Here is an 8,229-nt window from a genome sequence, read left to right on the forward strand (position 1 = left end):
AACGACCCCTTAGTGTGATGCAGGTTGTTAAAATGATGATTGGTTTTTCTTAACAGAAGAAAGGAGTCTCTTTATGCCTTTGCGATTTTTCCAGAGTTTGAGACTTCTTTCCAGTAGATTTATAGCATATGTTATAGGTTTGGCTCCTTGTATAATGAACTTAAAAAGTACAACAAAAAGCTAGTTTTTCACCTATTTTTAAGCAGTCGATCATTGCTAGCTAAGTATAAATTAAAAATTGGGTTCTGATGAAAGATCTGCTCAAGTTCCGCTTTAATAGCCTATTTGGCTAAGCTTTTTTTTTGGCCAAAAATAATTTCTTTTTGTTGCAAAGTGTTTTTTTTTTCAAAAGTTAAGGTATTAGGACAAGCTTTTACAAGGAAAAAAAAGTATTTTTGAGTAGAAATTTTTTTTTTCAGAAGCACTTTTGAGAAAAATTCACTTAGGAACGCATTTTAAAAGTTTGACAAAATACTACTCCCTCCGTTCCAATTTATGTGAACTTGTTTGACTGGGCACGGAGTTTAAGAAAAAATGAATACTTTTGGAATTTGTGGTCCTAAACAAGTCAAAAATGGGCCCAGAGTATTTGTGTGGTTATAAAAGCTTCTCATTAATGATAGAATTGTAAGTTTAAGCTAAATTGTTTCCAAATTTAGAAAGGGGTCATTTTTTTGGAAAGGACCAAAAAGGAAATAGGTTCACATAAACTGGAACGGAGGGAGTACTTCAAAAGTTTTTTTCAAATTAATTAACCGAACATATCTGATTCTCACCAAAAGTACTTTAAGAAGCTTGGTCAAACACGCTATAACACAACTACGTGGCTATCTAGCTCTGAAAGAACTCATTTATCACTCATAGAGTGATGGAGTTTACTGTTAATGTCACGACCCAAACCGATGGGCCGCGACGAGTGCGCGAGTCCTACCTGTCGAACACCCATGAGCATGCGTCTAATATATAAATGTGAATAACATTTGCTGAATTACGAGAATAACATACATGAGGGAAACCTGCCCAAAAGGTATATGTATATATACATGCAGAATACGTAGGGTGAGCCGACAAGGCTGCTATAGACAACTACATATCCAAAATTAGAAGTCGGCAAGGCCACATATTATCCAAATATACATACTGTCTACAAACCTCTAATAGAATATTTGACTGTACAAGGACGGGACTGGGCCACGTCATACCCATATATGTATAAAAGCATATCGTACCAAAATTTAAAGCAGCTCTGGATCAAATGGAGCACGCCAACTCTCGCTGATCAAGGATCCTAAGAAGGGGGACCGTCAGCTTGTCTACCTGCACCAGCAGGCATGAATCGCAGGCCCCGGAAAATAGGGCTGTGATGACCCAAAAGGTTATCTCGTATTTTAGAACCCAATTCGGGGTTCCGAGGCCTCCAAGACCTCATTTTATTTCTCCTCGATTTGCGTGCACAATCCGGGTGTGCTTCTTGAAAGCCTTTATGTGAAAATTTGAGAAAATGCTAAGTTTTGCCTTTAAAATTGATTTAAGTTGACTTCGGTCAATATTTTGAGTAAACAGACCCGGACCCATATTTTGACGGTCCCGGAGGGTTCGTAGAAAAATATGGGACTTGGGTGTATGTCCGAAATTGAATTCTAAGGTCCCTTTCCCGAGAAATGAAATTTTGAAGAAAATTGTTAAACTGAAAATATAATAGTTTTTAGAAATTGAATAATGATTGATCTTGTTGGTATCAGGCTCGTATTTTGGTTCCGGAGCCGGGTACAGATTTAATATGGTATTTAAGTCATGCCTGTGAAATTTGGTGAAAAACAGAATTTATTTGACGTGATTCGGACCTTTGGTTGAAAAGTTAGAAGTTTTGAAACTATCTTGAAAATTTCATGAGTTTTGGTGTTGAATTCGTAGTTCTAGGTGTTATTTTGGCGATTTGATAGCGTGAGCAAGTTCGTATGATGTATTAAGACTTGTGTGCATGTTTGGTTTGGAGCCCCGAGGGCTCAAGTGAGTTTTGGATAGGTTACGGGGTGATTTTTGAACTTAGAGAATTGTTGGTATCTGTTGCAAGCCTCTAATCTCGCAATTGCGAGATCAAGCTTCGCAAATGCGAGCAAAACAGGCATGGCAATTGCGAGGGCTTCATTGCAATTGCGAAGAAGGCATAGGCCATCAGAGTTCGCAAATGCGAACGTATATTCGTAATTGCGAAGAGAGTCTAAGAAGGGGTGTGATCGCAAATGCGATCTTTTCGTCGCATTTGCGGAGATCCCTGGTCCCAATTGCGATCATTACCTTTGTAATTGCGAAAGCAGCAGAGGTGTGGGGAACTTCGCATTTGCGATGTTTCCTCGCATTTGCGAGCTTCGCATGTGCGAAGCTCAGATCGCAAATGCGACATCTGCAGCTGATCAAAATATAACTTAGACGGGATTTTTCATTCATTCTCCCATTTTTCAAAACCTAAACTCCAAGAGGCGATTTTCCTAGGGCAAGTTCTTCCCCAAATTATACGTAAATGATTTTTAACTTATTTCTTTCAATCTATTTCATCTTTTTACAAGATTTCATCCTAGAATCTAGGGTTTTTCATGGTGGAATTGGGTGTTTTTGGGTAGAATTTAGGAATTTTGAAATTTGGGGATTTAGACCTCAAATTGGGGTCGGATTCCAAAACCAATTGTATATCCGGGCTCGGAGGTGAATAGGTAATCGGGTTTTAGTCCAAATTTCGAGTTTGGACCAAGCGGGCCTGGGGTCGGGTTTTGACTTTTTGGGGAAAATATTGGAAAACCTATGATTATGCATTGGAATTGATTTCTCTAGCATTTATTGATGTTATTAAGCTAATTGTGGCCAGATACGAGTGAATTGGAGGTGGAATCGAGAGGTAAAACGGTATTTGAGGCTTGAGTTTGGCCGTGGAATCGAGGTAAGTGTCGTGGCTAACTTTAGCTTGAGGGGTTAGGTGTTGTTGCCTTATTTTCTACGTGTTTAGTTGTTGAGTACGACATATAGGTGAGGTGACGAGTATCTATACGTTGTTGTTGGGCCATAGCATGCGAGTGAGTCTTACACTTGTGACTGTGGTGTTCCTTTATACATACTATTCATGTTTTAATTGGTTAATCCTTCATGTTAAACAAGTTTTATTATATTGTTTTTCCTGGTTTAGATATTGGTTGAGTATTTACTCAAGTTGAGATTTATATTGTGAAGTTAGATGTTGAAACGAGATTGGTTATAGCTGATTCCCTTGCCGGGATGTTATTGTTTCTATTGTTTGGGTGAGGAAGAGTGTAAAGCACGAAGGGTGATACTGTGCACGATATTGTGAGTGAGTGTTAATGCACGAAGGGTGATGTCGTGCCATATTCTGTGAGTGTTAATGCATGAAGGGTGATGTCGTGCCATAATTATGAGAGAATTAATGCACGATGGGTGATGTTGTGCCGTTTCTGTTGTTTCTTATGGTAAGGATGAGAGTAAAAGCACGAAGGGTGATGTCATGCATATGTTGTTGTGTTATTATTTTTGTTGGTTCAAAGCATGATATTTACTCTGTTTCTTTACTGTATTGCTTCTAGAACTTGATATTTCCCCCTCAGCATGACTTTTCCCTTCCCATTATTATCTGTTAAATTTCTGTTATTATTATTTTCTGGTATATGATTTAACTGCACAGATTATATTACTGTTGTGTCCTAGCCTCGTCACTACTTTGTCGAGGTTAGGCTCGGCACTTACCATTACATGGGGTCAGTTGTATTGATACTGCACTCCGCACTTTTTGTGCAAATTTTGGTGCTGGACCTCGTGAGTAAAGTTAGGTTGCTGTCTTCAGTCCATCAGGAGACCCAAGGTAGATCTGCCAGTGTTCGTAGTCCCTGGAGTCCCCTTCCCTCTATCTTGATTTTCCTGTTTCTTTTCATTTCGAGAACATATGTATTTCTTTTAAACCAGTGTTTGTAGCAAATTCTTATAAATTCGTGGATTGTGACACCAGATCTTTTGGGTAGTCGTGAAATATTGTCTTAAACTATTATAAAATTCCGCACTCCATATCTGTTTAGTTTAAGTTATTGTTACTTACTGTTTTGGTTAATGATTAATGCATTAGAACTGTATCTGTTAGCTTGCCTATCATTCTAAGAGTTAGGCTCCATCGCGATCCCGACGGCTAGAAATCCGGGTCGTGACAAGGGCATAATACGAATAACATTCTGAGTATGTACGACATAAAAATCAGTACATAAAAGACATAGATGAAATAATGAATAAAGAATTCCGCATATAATTCTAAATAGCTTTGTAAATCCTGAAACATTTATAATCTCATGCATGTGCGTATAAATATCATGTCATGCATAGGTATAGGTGTTCATAACATCATCAAGCCTCTGAAGGCATCCCATCATATCATCTCGGACATTGTGGGCAAAATCATCAACATATACCAGTTGATCAGGTGGTGGTGCGTATATAACGTCGTAACCTTTTTCCATATCCTATATACATATAATATACATATATACATGTATATAACGTCATCTGGTCATGGGTCAATGTACATGTATAAATGAATGCAATGCATGAGAAGTACGTCAATAAAATCTCTCGGAAGTACATATGACCATTATGCCTTTGAGTAATATGATGGAGTAAACTTTTTTCAACTTATGTATTTTCTGAGACCCATGAACAGAAGATGTAATAATAAGACACATGGGAATTCAAGAAAATCGGCACCTCTAATACTTCTATGAATAGATTCATTTATAGAAGTTGTGCATTTGCTCGTTTCGTTTGTGCCGTATAAATCATGCCAAAAGGAAGGAAGGGATAGCCTTAACATACCTGATCGATTCTCTTGACAATCCCTTTAACACCTATTATTGCGACAAAACACGTGACGATAAGATCGGAGTAGAGAAAAACCTATATGATATAAGGGCGTACAGTGTAATCTTTCTCAAGAATATCTATAGCCCGCAATAATCTATCGATTTTTTAAGTTGGAGATGTTTTATATATGAATGTGGGCCCCACTTCCAAGTCGGAATCTTAATAGCCTGCAATAATCTACCGATTTTTTATGCTCAATCTTAACTTGCTGACAGTTAGGGCACTGAGCAACAAAATCCGCTATATCCTTTTTTATTCCGTCCCACCAATATACTTCCCTGATATCATGATACATCTTTGTTGCTCATGGATGGATAGAATAATGAGAATAGTGAGTTTCTCCCATAACCTGCCGATGCAGCCCTGCAACATTCGGGACACATAATCATCCTCGATATCTGAGGACCCATCTTCTGTAATCTCAAACGGTGTCTTCTCCTTCTGAGGGGTTGTATCCCTATAATGAACTAACACAGGTACTGACGTTCCTTCACTTCAGTTACTAAAGAGGATGTTGTCGTATCCTGAATAATAATTCCAATATCACCTGAGTCCAGTAACCGAACTCCAAGACTAGCTAGCTGATGAATCTCATAGGCTATTCCCCTCTTCTCTGGCTGTAAATATGACAGGATACCCATAGATCTACGGCTGAGGGTGTCGGCTACTACGTTTACCTTCCCCGGATGGTATAAAATATCAACGTCATAGTCTTTAAGTAGCTCCAACCATCTCCTTTGACATAAATTCAATTCCTTTTGCTTGAAGATATACTGGAGGCTCTTATGATCTGTATAGATATCAACATGAATGTCATACAAGTAGTGCCTCCACATCTTTAGTGCATGAATCATCGCGGCTAACTCTAAATTGTGGGTCGGGTAATTCTTCTCGTGCTTTCTTAGTTGTCTAGAAGCATAAGCTACAACCTTACCATGATACATCAATACACAACCCAATCTAACACCCGAAGCATCACAATAGATAAGATAACCATCAGTCCCTTCTGGGAGCGTTAGAACCGGTGCTGATGTTAATTTGTCCGTCAATGCCTGGAAACTCTATTCGCAAGCATCAATCCATTGAAACTTTGCTCTCTTTTGAGTCAACTTTGTCGAAGGTGCTGAAAGAGAAGAAAATCCCTTTACAAATCTCCTATAATAACCCGCCAAACCGAGAAAGCTACGAACCTCCATCGGTGTTGTGGTCTAGGCCAAGTATTTACTGCCTCAATTTTTTTTGTGTCAACTCGGATACCCTCACCCGAAATAATATGCCAAAGGAAAGCTACAAAGTTCAACCAGAATTCACACTTAGAGAATTTTGCATACGATTTTATTTTTTGTAGAACTCTGAGCATAGTACACAAATGATTTGCATGCTCAATCTCTGAACGAGAATACACCAATATATCGACAATAAATACAATTACGAATAGATCTAAAAGGGTCTGAACATACGGTTCATCAAGTCCATGAATATTGCTCGGGCATTGGTCAAACCGAATGACATAACACGAACCTCAAAGTGCCTGTATCTAGTCCTAAATGTTGTCTTCGAAATATCCTTCTCCTTAACCCTTACCTGATGGTACCCGAACCTCAAGTCTATCTTTGAGAAACACTTGGCACCTTGCAACTAATCAAATAAATCATTAATCCTCGAGAGCGGGTACTTATTCTTGATCGTCACCTTATTCAACTGTCTATAATCAATACACATCCGTAAGGAACCATCTTTCTTCCTCACAAATAATACAGGTGCTCCTCACGGTGATGTACTAGGTCTGATAAAGCTTTTTTCAAGCAAGTCCTTTAGTTGTTCCTTCAACTTTTTCAGCTCTGTGGGAGCCATTCTATAAGGAGGAATAGATATTGGTTGAGTATTTGGTAGTAGGTAAATAGCAAACTCAATTTCTCACTTTGGCGGAAGACCCGGAAGCTTATCAGGAAAAATATCGGGAAACTCATTAACCACAGGGATGGACTGAATGGTTAGTGACTCTACTTCCACATCCCGAACCCGAACTAAGTGATAAATATAGCTCTTTCTAATCATTTTCCTTGCCTTGAGATAGGAAATAAATCTACCTCTCGGCGATGCTGTATTCCCTTTTCATTCCAAAACAGGCTCCCCCGAAAATTGGAATAGGACCATCTTCGATCTACAATCAACGTTGGCATGAAAAGAAGCCGACTAATCCATACCCATTATCACATCAAATTCCGCCGTATCTAACTCGATTAGGTCCGCTATTGTAGATCGACTATGAACTACTATTATACAATCTCTATATACCCGCCTAGCTATCACTGGGTCCCTAACAGGTGTTGATACCTAAAAAAGGTTTAACCAACTCAGGTTTTATTCCAAACTTACTAGCAGCCAACAGAGTAACATATGATAAGGTGGAACCAGGTCAATTAGTGAATATACATCATATGAGGAGATTGATAATATAGCTGCAACAACATCAGGTGACGACTCCTGATCCTATTGTCTTGCTAACGCATAAATGCGGTTTTGAGGACCGCTCGAGCTAGATGCTCCGCCTCTGCCTCTACCACGACCGATTGGTGCTTGTGAACCTTGCCTAGGGGGCATACTGATGATGACAAACCAGCTCTAGATCCCGCTGGTTAAGCTATACTTGCATCACCTCTCGTCGGACAATCCCTCATAACATGGCCTGGATAACCACAAGTATAACAAACACCCAACCCTATACGGCATTGCCCGGCATGCTGCTTACCACATTGAGCAATCGCGGCAAGGGCGGCCTTATCTGACTTGACTCACCCCTATACTGAGAATTTGAGGCCCTGGAATTCTGACCAGGCCCTGAATATGTGGAACTATCTAATCTCTTACCGCCAAACCGAGAAGGTGTGCTAGCCGATGGCTGGGCTCGATACCTCAGTATTGTTATCTCTGACCACCTCGAAACTCACCAGAAGGACTCGAAGACCTCGCTCTCTTATTCTGGACCCTATCATGCTCACGATCGGCCATCTACTTCTACTTACGCTCCTCTACACCCTGAGCATATGCCTGAATACGAGAAATATCCACGTATGGATGAAGTGAGACTGACATACAATTGTTAAGCAAGTGCAGCTCTATCCCCATCACAAACCGGTGAACCCGATCCTCCATCTTAGATACAATAGTGAGAACATACCTAGCCAACGAATCAAACTGAAGATTGTACTCCCAAAAACTTATGTTACCCTGCCGAAGGGTCAAGAACCTATCAACTCTGGCCCGCCTAAGCTTTGGTGGCAGATAATGACGAAGAAAAGCTTCAGTAAACTCCTGCCA

Source organism: Nicotiana sylvestris, chromosome 6, assembly GCF_000393655.2.
Source record: "Nicotiana sylvestris chromosome 6, ASM39365v2, whole genome shotgun sequence".
Lineage (NCBI taxonomy): Eukaryota > Viridiplantae > Streptophyta > Magnoliopsida > Solanales > Solanaceae > Nicotiana > Nicotiana sylvestris.